Source organism: Panthera tigris, chromosome F3 (assembly GCF_018350195.1).
Source record: "Panthera tigris isolate Pti1 chromosome F3, P.tigris_Pti1_mat1.1, whole genome shotgun sequence".
Classification (NCBI taxonomy): domain Eukaryota; kingdom Metazoa; phylum Chordata; class Mammalia; order Carnivora; family Felidae; genus Panthera; species Panthera tigris.
In genome coordinates, this window is record NC_056678.1 from 39546617 (window position 1) to 39559791 (window position 13175).

Genomic DNA, 13175 nt, shown 5'->3' on the forward strand with positions numbered 1-13175 from the left:
AGCAAAAAACTAGAGTAAAATTCCAGATATGCTGGCCCTTATTTAAATCTATAAAGATGTGGAAGAAGCAATCATCCCTGAGTGGGTAGAGCCAGAAGTTTTAAAGAATGTAACAGTGATCAAATCTATTGAAGACACTGGTTATATATAACTAAAATGAATTTCTATCATATTCTTTAATATTCATGTAGTTTAAGACACAAACTAATTCAGTCTCCCTTTAAAAATTAATTTTCCTTCAAAAAGAAAAAAGGCATAGGATTTATTGTCAAACAGAGAACCATCCTAGAACCATTCTAAGGGTTCAGAAAAACTCTAAACATACTCTAACAATCTGAATTAATGCGTGTTATCTGCATAGGAAGGGCAACATCTCACTCAGGTGACTGACAATGTGAGTCAAGCAGAGGTAAAAAGTTTTCACATTAGCATATTAACAAAAGATCTATCAAAAATCATAAAAGTGAATTTAAATTTCACATTAACTTAAAATGGAGCAAATAACATTCCAACTAAATGATGAGAGTGAGTTTAAAGATACTTTAGCTTATTTTAAAATAGATTTCAACTAAAGTAACCACGTATTGATACACTCTCTAACGTTACCTCGAGTATGCTTTTTGCTTCCAGTGATACTGATGATACTGATATTTGATGCAATTTAGGTCACCTCATTTTTGTTGGTTTTTCCAGAGCTTTACTTTTATGCATATAAGTATCACTGTAGACAAATAAGCAAAGACTTGGGAAAAAAACCACGCACAATCCCATCACCCAGAAATAACACTTTGTTAACACTTCCAGGTTTTTTTCCTATGCACACATTCTGACAAAAAGAAAGTATCATCTTACATTTTACAACTTTTTTTTAAGTGAATAAATACTGAGCATCTTTCCATTTTTATAAAATCATTTTTAATGATTGCACTCTCTACAAATAGAATATGTTATTTAACCTGTCTGGACATTTAGAATGTTTCAATTTTTCCACTACTATGAACAGTGCTAGGATGAATATCTTTGCTCATCTTTAGTACACATCCCACAATATTCCCATAGAAAATATCCCTAGAATTATAATTGGTAGCTCAAATGCTCTGTGCATATTTTAAGCCTCTTGATATAAACTAACCTCCAGAAAAGCAGTCCTAATGTAAACTGCAAAATAGAAAGTTTAGGACACTTTAAAGGGATGTTGCATTAATCATGCATTTAATTTAGATGATGTCTTTTTTTTTAAATGTTTATTTATTTTTGAGAGAGAGACACACAGAGTATGAGCAGGGGAGGGGCAGAAAGAGAGGGAGACAGAATCTGAAGCAGGTTCCAGCACAGAGCCCAATGCAGGGCTCAAACCCACAAGCTGCGAGATCACCAGCTGAGCTAAAGTCGGAACATCAATTAACTGACCACCCAGGTGCCCCTTAGATGATGTCTTAAGTCAAGATGTAGGCAATATCAATTAACAAAGAAATACGGCCAATAAACAGAAGAAAACAACTTTCAAAATAATCAGCAAAGAATGCAAATCAAAATGATTACATTTCTCCTCTCTCAAAAGGTAACATTCCTTAGAAATATCTAGAGTTGGCTAAAGAAAAGAGCCTAAGATGGGCACTTTCACACCCTGCAGGTAAGTAAGTAAACAGGCACAAACTTTTTGAAGGTCAATTTAGCAATATCAAAGCCTTAAGAATTTTCAAACCCTTTAACCTAGTATAGTGTATTTATAGACTTTATCATACTAAAATAATCCAGACACAGGTATAAAGAATTACAAACAAAGGCATTCAGAGTGTTATATATTTCATCATAACAGTGAAAAGTTACCAATAATCAGTAATTAGATACCTATGAACTAAAGTAAGACTTAAAAGCTCCATTTTATGGGGCACCTGGCTGGCTCAGTTGATAAAGCGTATGACTCTTGATCTCAGGGTTGTGAGTGTGAACCCCATGTTGGGTGTGGAGATTACTTAAAAATAAAATCTTGAGAAAAATAGTTACATTTCTACAGGGGAAACTGAAAAAAAAATACAACAAAATGTTGCTTAAATAGTTGTCTGAACGCTGGATGCTTTTTCTTCTTTTTTGTATCTTCCAGCTTCTTAACAATAATCCTCTGCCTGCTAACTGGAAAAAAATAAAAGAAACATAAAAATGTGTGCAGTCACTGAACTTTATTTCTTTCAGTAAAAATGCTACCAAGTTCTCTGAGACTACTGGAGTTTTATCTTCAGCATTGTAGCCTACAGTTCATGGACATTGTTCATTTAAAGGATAACTTAAAATATTTTTACTTCTACATGTTGCCCTGTAATTTCTAGGTAGCTCATGAAATTATTTAAAATTCGCCTTTCTTTGGGATAATTTATATGACCTTTTAACAGCACGATAATTTTGCAATTCAAGGCCTGCCTATGATATGTGTGGCAATAAAAGATGTTTCCCGTTAATAAAGACAAAAGTGACAGAAAGTGGATCAAAGGAAAAGAATTACTTATTCTCCATTCCAGCGCCCTGTGCGACGGGCATTTGGAAACAGAGCAAGGAAAAGGAAATGGGACAGAGGCCTTTTGAATTGTTAGTTTATTCACTCAAAAATATTCAGAAGCTGCTGTCAATATTGATGTAAAAACTAGAGTCACAAACAGAAGCCCTTTTTCTCTACCCTTTCCATCTCTTTCCCTCATTCCCTCTAGAAGGGACAAAACCAAGACAGATGTAGATATAGACGTAGATGCTATGCTCTCGTTCAGAGAAATGCTGCTCCTCATCTTCTAGAATGGTGTTTTTCAAGTTACAGATGCGTTTTTAGTGGGTCCTATCCAGCACTTTTCAAAAAATGAAATAGAGGAAATTATCGGAGTCATCTTTTTACAATAAATGTAAATGACACCATCATGCCGTATGCTTTACACTTACACAGTGATGTATGTCAGTTGTTTCTCAGTGAAACTGGAAAAAAAATAGAATGTATGAGCAGGCAATAAGAAAGATGTTATTTTGTGTGAAAACGTTATATATGATTTGTATCATAGGTGATATAAAATGTATTTTTGACTATGGGGTCATGAATAAAAGTCTGAAAACTTCTATTCTAATGTAATAGAGACACAATGAAAGCATCAATAAACTACTGTTCCCCACAGTAATTAAAAATTAATCTCCAGGGTCACTTGGCTGGCTCAGTTGGAAGAGCATGTGACTTTTAATCTCTGAGTCTTGAGTTTGAGCCCCTCATTTCGTGTAGAGATTACTAAAAATAATGAATACATTTCTTAAAAAAAAAAAAATTAAGTCCTCAAATCAAGCATTCCTAAAAAGTATGAAAAAAATGACTTGGGACAGAAGGGTTCTAGAGTTATGCCCTGACCCAAACCTTAAACCTTCAGAAATTTTGTGTTGCCCGAAATCATATGAAGAGTGTTGACAGGTTGGCCACATTAAACCCTGGTCTATTTTTTAATACTTAGTCTACCTGTCACACCATAATTATATAGCCTGCTATGGTACCACAAACCTCAAAATTCTCTGTGCTTCCACTTGCCTGGCCATACTCCCCCACTTAAAGCCTTCCTTTGTATCCTTTGGAACTCATTCCACAATCAAACTCTCCTACAACCTTAACCTCCTGGCATTCACCTAAAACCTCTCTCTCACGGTCCTCTTAAGAGGAGGCTGTGCTTTCATCCGTTTTTACAAATACTGAGTACCTTCCAAGTGCCAGGCAATGTGCAAAGCACCATGAATATGGTAATGAGGAATGACAAATGCAGTGTTCTGAGTTGGCTCTGGGCTGGCCCTCTTGCAGGCACAGAGAGGAAGCCTATGTGTCAGGAGAGTAGAGCACAGTCTGAGAGGAGCAGACAGAGTGGCTGTACAAGGCCCCACAGGAAATGTGGATTTTATTCAAAGAGCAGTAGGAAGTGACTGAAGTGTTTAAAACAGGGGAGTTACATTATACGAATAATTTTAGAGGAAATGGATTGAGTGGTGGCAAAAATGAAAATAGGGAGGAGAGTTAGGCAGTGAAAACCATCTGAAGGAGAGATGATGGTGCCTTGAACCTGAATAGTGGCAGTGGAAATAAACAGAACTGATTGAAAATACATTCTGCACGTCAGTAGAATCTGCCAATATACTGAAATTGGGGAAAATTAAGAAGGACACAGATTTGGGGCTAGGTGGGGTCAGTGTCCTCTTTTCCCACACACCTCCTTCCTAAAAACTTTCTAAAGGTTTTCCCTTTTTGCAAAGCTAGTTTCTTTGAACCTCATGGCATTTGGCTGTATCCCTCTCCACCATTTCTCTTAGCTTCTGTCTATTAACTACCTAGCCGGATCCTAGAGGAACACTTTGTAAACGGGCTCCTCTCCTCCCCAAGTCCTGCCATCTTTCTGAATATCTTCAAGATCTAAGGGAATCAGCCATCCATCACTTTGCCCCTCTTGTTCTTGACCACCCTTATCTCCAACTTTATTCTGCCCTGCAGCAATTCAATCATGTCTCTAAGTTGCACCCGAGACCTCATAAGGTCCAAATCTGCTCTTTCTGGAATAAGTTCTAACAACCCACTCTGACCCGAACCTCTTGTCCTTTGGGCTTCCTCATCTAATTCCACCACAGCTGTTTTCCAAACTTCTGGGGTTTTTTCCCATCTCTCTGTCTGCTTCTATCCAGCTTGGATTCCACCCCAATCCAATACTCCATTTCCAATCGTTGTCCTTTCCGCTACCTAGCAAATCTATGCCTGTCCTTTCCAACTGGTACCACTTGCTATATAGTCATGGTCCTTCTGAAATTTCCACTTGTTTTCTCTACACTTATTCTTTGCCTGCCTACCTCCTTATCTTTCAGGTCTTCATGATTCCTAAATCAGGGTAAGTATCCAACTATCCAACTCTATACCCTCCTCACCTCTTCCTCTCATTATACTCTGCTTCAGGCCCTTTTTTAAAATTCACTAGACTTTAATTAAGCTTAAGAGGACAACAAGGACCATGTCTGATTCTTAATTTTAGTGCCAGTGGCTAGTAGTGTTTGGCATGCACTTAATAGTGTTATGGGGTAATATCCTATTTTAAAAACTGAAACATAAAAAGTAGAGTGATTTTTGAGTTGAAAAAGTGAAATCATAACATTAGATCTTTCACCAAACTTACCTAGTCTGTTATCCTTTGCATGTAAAGACTGTCCCACTAGGAAAGTGATATAAAATTGGCTTACCGCCAGCAGGCATTGATTTTTACATTGATTAACCCTTTTGATCTCCCTTGTGACCAATGACATAAATTTGCAACATATCTGACTGATGTTAGGATCTATTCAGCAGCACAGAATATCTGAAACATGAACCGTTTTAAATGCTCATGTATTTATTCCTTTTGGAATTTTTGTTTCAGAATGCTAATACTGAAAAATCACCTGTTATTTATCTTTATTTATTTAAGTAATCTCTGCACCCAACATGGGGCTCGAACTCACCATCCAGAGATCAAGGTCACATGCCCTTCCAACTGAGCCAGCCAGGTGCCCCTAAAAATCACCTTTTAAAAAGTTTATGTCAGAGTGCCTGGGTGACTCAGTTGGTTTAGCATCTGACTCTTGATTTGGCTTAGGTCATGATCCCAGGGTCATGGGATCGAGCCCCATGTCAGGCTCTACACTCTTAAGATTCTCCCTTTCTCCTTCTGGCTCTCTCCCGCATGCATGCAGTCTCTCTCTCTAAAATAAAAGACAAAAATTTTTTTTTTAATTCAAAAATTTGCCATTAGAACCACTGGTTAGGGGCGCCCGGGTGGCTTAGTTTGTTAAGTGTCCGACTTCGGCTCAGGTCATGATCTCGCAGTTTGTGAGTTCAAGCCCCGTGTCGGGCTCTGTGCTGACAGCTCAGAGCCTGGAGCCTGCTTCAGATTCTATGTCTCCCTCTCTTTACCCCTCCCCTGCTCACACTCTGTGTCTCTCTGTCTCTCAATAATAAATGTTAAAAAAAATTTTTTTTAAAGAAAATAAAAAACCTACTGGTTAGTGTATGTCAGCATGCTCAAATGTGAGATCTCAACAATGAAGAAAATCTGTTACCCATTATGTGATATTATTATTAATCTTATACTGGTGTCTTAAAAAATTTTGTTAAAAATCACCAAGTGTATTAGTGAAGATAAATCCTTAAAAATTAAAAAGCATGATTTGCATCTTAATGAGATGACACTAACAAAATACTTGTTTGCATTTTGAAGTGTCTATACTCTCCTAAATTCTATCTTTTATGTTTGACATTCATGTACTTAGAATATTGAAGTCAAATCCCAAATGCAAGCAACAAATTCTGTTTTCCTTTAGACCTATTTTTGGGAAAAGATTAAATGGGCCAACTGGCTAAACAATGAGGAGGCCAAAAAAAACCATCATCAGGTAATAAACACAAGCAGTAGAAAACCATGTGGCACTTTTGTTTTAAGAAACTTCAGGAGCACCTGGGTAGCTCAGTCCAATCTCAGCTCAGGTTATAATCTGACAGTTCTTGAGTTCAAGCCCTGTGGGCTCCCTTCACTTCGGATCCACTGTCTCCCTCTTTCTCTGTCCCTCCCCGCTCATGCTCTCTCAAAAGTAAATATTAAAGGGGCGCCGGGGATGGGGGGAGGGATCTCAGTCGGTTAAGCGGTTAAGCGTCTGACTTCTGCTCAGGTCATGATCTCACTCACCGCTCCTGAGTTCCAGCCCCGGGTTGGGCTCTGTGCTGACAGCTCAGAGCCTGGAGCCTGCTTCGGATTCTGTCTCCCTCTCTCCCTGCCCCTCCCCCCTCATGCTCTGTCTCTATCAAAAATAAATAAACATTCAATAAATAAATAAATAAACATAAAAAAAAACTTCAAAATATTCTCAAATTATCTTCAATTTCTCAGTTTATTCTCTAAGCATATCTTGCACTAAACTGCTTCAGCAAAGATTCCTCTATAGACTATAATTCAAAAAATAGTTAAATAACACTAGAGTGTTTTTAAAAAAACACTAGAGTTTTTACTTTTAAATTATCATATTATTTTCTATTTTTCCTCTGAAGTGGTTATTCTGAAAACAAATCAAAGTACACGGTATATATAAACAACACTGACATTATTTCTATTCCTGAGAAAATTATATTTCCTTTTACCTACTTATTTATTAAGAAAGAATGCTATGACAGGAACAAATATCATACGACTTCATTCATATGAGGACTTTAAGAGACAAAACAGATGAACATAAGGGAAGGGAAACAAAAATAATATAAAAACAGGGAGGGGGACAAAACATAGAGACTCTGGAGGGGTTGTGGGAGGGGGGATGGGCTAAATGGGTAAGGGGCATTAAGGCATCTACTCCTGAAATCATTGTTGCACTATATGCTAACTAATTTGGATGTAAATTAAAAAAAATAAAATGAAAACAAATTATAAAAAAAATAAAAAGCTAGAAAGAAAGAAAGCAAGAAAGAAAAAGAAAGAAAAAAAGAATGCTATGACAGGATAACAAGAGGAGTCAGTTGTTTTCTATAAATTGTTACACTTTGGGGAAACAAAATGAGGAAGGTGGTAATATTTATACTAAATTTCCTTTATATTCATGTTTCCAGTGGAAACAATAAAAATAATCTGAACATCAGAGATAGAAAATAACCTACCTTTTCATATTACAAATTTGCTTCCCTCAAAAAAAATTCCCACTGTGCAAATTCTAAATATTAGCACTATAACTATACACATTGAAAATTGCAAACAAACAGCTGAGCACGATAGGATCGACAGTATCTAACCAGGGAATCACAAATAGGACATGGAAAGATTCTGTAAAAAAGAATGAGTAAAAATAGAAAACCTTCATTCCTCCACATTGTTAGCCCAGTTCTGCCAGGCAACCTCTTTTATGTAACTCAGGCAGGTTAGGATTCCTTGGGTCATAGGCCTTACTTATTGCAGACTAATTTCCTGTTCTCTGCTGCGGTGGTCACCGTCCTGAGAACCTGGCAGGCAAGTATTTTTATCTTTACAGGAAGAAGTGATCTGGAAAGGTTAGCAGTTTCCCTGAATCACACAGCTTAAAAGTTCTGGAGCTGGGCCTTGTTCTAAGAACTCAAGCATCTGGACTTGTAGACTTGAGTTCTGTCCCATTATAATGAAAGCCGGTGCCAGGCTGGATAGTGAACACACGTCAAAATGTCAGGGGTCTAAGGCTCAGCCTACATGCGCATTCTTGTGCCACCATTTCCAGTGTTTCTCTCGTGGAAGTGTCCTAACCCAGTTTGTTCATCTGTAAAATGAGATTAATATGATCTTGCCTTTCAGGCTTGTCAGGAGGATTAAATGAGGCAAAATATGTAAAATTTGTGGACATAAAGATGTTCCACAAATGCGTATATGCCCAAGGGCCACAAGCAGCCTGTGCAACTTTCCTGAGCAACCCTGGGTTCCTCAGGATGTGTGCTCTGTATACTGGTACACTCTATCCCAATATGGCAGGACACACAACAAACGGAATTCTGCTGGTTTATTCAGCTCCAAAATCAGACATTCCAACTGATGGACTAGAGTCTCAAGTCACACGCAGACCACTTTTCCTAGCAACGTAACAGGACTCCTCCTTCCTCCATTTGTATCCATTGCCACTACCGATCTGAAGCAATAATTGCTACTCAATTCCTCTGCCACAGTTGTATGCTACATAAAGGTATTATTCAGAAAATGCATAAAAAATAAGACCTGTCTTTACGAGAGGAGATTTTAAAGAGTCTTGGAATTAAAGAGATATTAGATATCTCTTCCTTGACTATTTTTTAAATGGTAACTATAAACATGATAATATAAATAGGGAGTTTTGGCTAATTGCAAATAGATTTATTCTCATTAAAGAAATTTGGCTAATCTCGAACTCTTATTACCACATAATAACCGTAAATCTATCATTACAGTGAACCCAAAATTATCCAGAATACACAAGATTAGAGCTTTGGGGAAAGCCTGTAGATACTAATATTCCATCAGTGATTTTAAGAAGCAGTAAGTTCCTTCGGTTTGCCAATATATTGTCAGCCAAAAACAATGATCAGAAATAAAATTGTCATTGGCCTATAAACAAGCTTAAAAACTAAATAATTGAATCAGATAGGCCCAAGGAGCTTTTCTAGGAAGGTTTCCCACTAAAAATTGCTCCATCTTTAGCCCTGTATTCATTTCTCAAACAGTGATTGTTCAGGTTATCTTATTCCAAAAGCTCTCACCATCTGTCCCCAAATTATCCCAATAGTGGCACATCATTTAGAAATTTCTTCAGCAATATTGACATTCTGTGCTGCATAATGCTTTGGGGGATGGGGGGGGGGTGCTGTCCTAGGCATTGTAAGTTGTATAGCAACATCTCTAGTCTCTTCCCATTAAAGGCCAGTAGTACACAACATAGCTCTAAGATGTGCCAACCAAAAATGTCTCCAGATATTGCCCATTGTCCCTGGGGGCGGGGGGGGAGGCAAAATTGCTCCATGGCTGAATCACTGATTTATTCATTTCTCTGGTGTCTCTGCCTCGACAAGACCCTTGTTAAAGTGCACATGCACTCCCTCAACAGTCACTGATCCAATGGCAATTGTTAATGCCTCTGAACACTGTTATGAGCCCTAGCCCCATACAGTGGCTGCTACATGTACTACTTTGTAGATGAAGAAATTCAGGTTCAGGAAGATGAAGTAACTTTTTTATTCAATGCCAGAACCAAGATTTTAAATTAGACCTAACTATAAAGCTTTTTATATGGAGAGAGCCTTCCATAAGGACCAAGACCTCTGAAGAAAGAAGGCATAGTAGGATGAGTAGAGGTAAAAACTAAACAAAATAAACCCACAAGATTTAGATTCGTGAAAGGGATTCACCACCCTTGAGGGAGTGGTCACTTCCCTTTCTGGGTCTCTGTTCTCCACCAGTGATAGAAAAATACTCCCATCTAGGGTGGTGGGATGGGTGAAATAGGTAACAGGGATTAAGAGTACACTTACTGTGATGAGTACAGAGTACAGAATTGTTGAATCACTGTACTGTAACTAACATAACATTGCATGTTAATTACACTGAAATTAAAAAAAAACAAATTCTTATTTATTTATTTAAGAGAGATAGAGATAGCATGCGCAGGGGAGAGGGAAAGATAGAATTTTTTTAATGTTTATTTTTGAGAGAGAGAGAGAGGCGGGGGGAGGGGGAGGGAGGAATGCACACGCACTAGTGGGGTAGGGGCAGAGAGAGAGGGAGACAGAGAATCCGAAGCAGGCTCCGAACTGTCAGCGCAAAGCCCACCATGGGGCTCGAACCAACGAACAGTGAGATCATGACCTGAGCCAAAGTCAGATGCTCAACCAAATGAGCCACCAGGTGCCCTGAGGTAGAATCTTTAGGAGGGACCACACTCAACATGGAGCCCCATGTGCAGCTCCATCCCATAACCCCAGGATGACCCCAGCTGAAATCAAGAGTTGGGCACTCAACTTTTTTGGGGTGCTCCCAAAAACGAATTTTTAGAAAAGGAATACTCCCACAACCTATAGCATACAAGTACTATGTGGACTGATGGCATACAAGTAGAATTATCATCAAATGATTTTTTTTCCCTCATGATAGGTTATCAGCACCCTAAAATCTCTTCCCCAGATTCTTTCCTACCTCCTTTGGGTCTTTGTTCCAATAGTACCCCTCCTAGGCTTTCCCTATATGAAAGAGCACCCACCTCACTCTCACTTTCTGGTCCCTCTATTTTTTCTTCCTAGCATTCACCCTACTCCACATCATAGTGGACATTTGTTCACCCAGCTCCTCCGGTAGAATTTAAGGACACTTAATTTTCTTCTCTTTTCACTTCTATTCACCTCACAATGCCTGGCACACAGTGGGCACCTAGATGTTTTCTCAGTGGATTCTTAAAAACTAAACCAAAGATCATGGGGTTCCTGGCTGGCTGCTGGTAGAGTATGTGACTCTTTATCTTGGGGTTGTAAGTTCAAACCCCATGTTGTGTGTAAAGATTACTTAAAAATAAAATCAAACAACTAAACCAAAGATTGTAACTATGTGTGGTGATGGATGTTAAGTAAACTTAACGTAGTAATCATTTCACAATATACACATGTATCAAATCATTATGTTGTACACCTAAAACTAATAGAATGTTACATGTCAATTAAAACTCAATCATAAACAGTAAACCAAAAAAATGCAAAAATTAAAGCAGGAAAATTGGAATTAAGGACCTGTGGAAATCAGATGGACTTTGATTTGAGATGAGAAAGGAAAGCCAAGGAGGTGGTGTTGGAGCATTGGCTAATGTTTTAAACATTCTAAAACTTTTCACTAGATGAGAATTAGGGCTGCCAAAGACTAAGCAGAGGAATTATTTGCTAACGAAAAGTAATGCCGTATTTCTCTATATTGCCTTCCTTTCAGCTTCTAAGACTGACGAGATAGATGCAAGGAATACTTCATGGAGTGAAAAATCTGCAAATCCCAGTACCAAATAATCTCTTTTATTTGTATGGCATCTTTTTCTTGATGCAATGATCATCTATATACATTTGGACTTGCTCAGGAAGCAATATACTGAAATGTTTGATATTAAAAAAACATTTAGCTTAATTTCTGATTACCATATAATACAAAATACTAGTGACTAATGTGTCTGATTTCACTAATAGATTAGCAAAAGCTTTCTTTTCCACATTCTCCTTCAACATTATTTAATGCTTAATCCAACACAAACTCTGAATTTTGTAGTGGGTAGATTATGAGGAGTTGAAAATTATGAGACTAAGAAGTAGCTAAATGGAGAAGGGAATACATTCCCAAGTTCAAAATCAGTTGTCCCAGTTTCAATCTGGATAACAATGTAATTGGGACCAAAATCAAGAAGAACACTGAGCACCATAGGTTGCTAACTTAAAAAATATCTGTTTACTTATGAGAGTCTCTGGTAACAGTAAAATGTTCGATTTACTTTTATTAAAAATGGCTAAAATTTTAAGTCAAATCAGCTAAGTGCAACTATAAAATTATCAATACATTTCTTTTTATCTATTCCTAATGTAAAATACAGTGATGCTGTATTTAAGAGAAAAAATATGACTAAAACTTATTTATAAATGAATAAGTTAATAGGCTTCAACTAACCTGATGGTTTCATAGAACAAATGGCAGAAAGGAATAAGAGAATTTTGAAGATATCCATTTCCAAAGTATAAACTAAATTTATTATTTCTTCTATTCTAAGTACACTATCGTGACCATTTCTAAAGAATAATTTATTTCACATGTTCACAATGTAAATACTAAATATCTTTATGAATTATTTCATTTTACTTTTCAACAGACATTTCTAGATATGCATTGTAACCTTATCATGTGAAAAAAATTCAGTCTTTTTCAAAGAGAGATCTTTGACGTACATTTGATAATACACCAGAACAACTGCTGCTCTCCAACATTTGAAAGCCTCCTGAAAGATTTGGAGTGGCTGCTCTTTTTTTTTTTTTTTTTTTTTTTTTTAATTTTTTTTTTTAACATTTATTTATTTTTGAGACAGAGAGAGACAGAGCATGAACGGGAGAGGGTCAGAGAGAGGGAGACACAGAATCTGAAACAGGCTCCAGGCTCTGAGCTATCAGCACAGAGCCTGACGCGGGGCTCGAACTCACGGACCGCGAGATCATGACCTGAGCCGAAGTCGGCCGCTTAACCGACTGAGCCACCCAGGTGCCCCTGGAGTGGCTGCTCTTAACACACAGGGAGAAACTGGATCTACCTTAAACCTTATATGTGTTCAGTGAAGTTCAACTCTCTAGCCATGTTTCTGAGAAATGAGCTTTTTCAAATCCAGTCGAGTCAGGTTCAGGCAGTGGTTTGCTTCCTATTGCTAGGCTAAACTTTTTTCCTTTCTCTTCACAATCTTAATAGCTCTAAACACATTAATCTTATTTATTGCTGAGCAATGTCCCTACCATCTGCTCTTGCTAGTATTCCATCTAAAAATACAATTCTTTTTTTTTATATATTCAGCCCCAGTAATTTGTGTTCTGAATATTTTATTACAAAGCAAGTACATGGGGGGGGTGTTAGAATAAACTTGATCATCTAAATAATTATTTATATGTGGCTTATAAA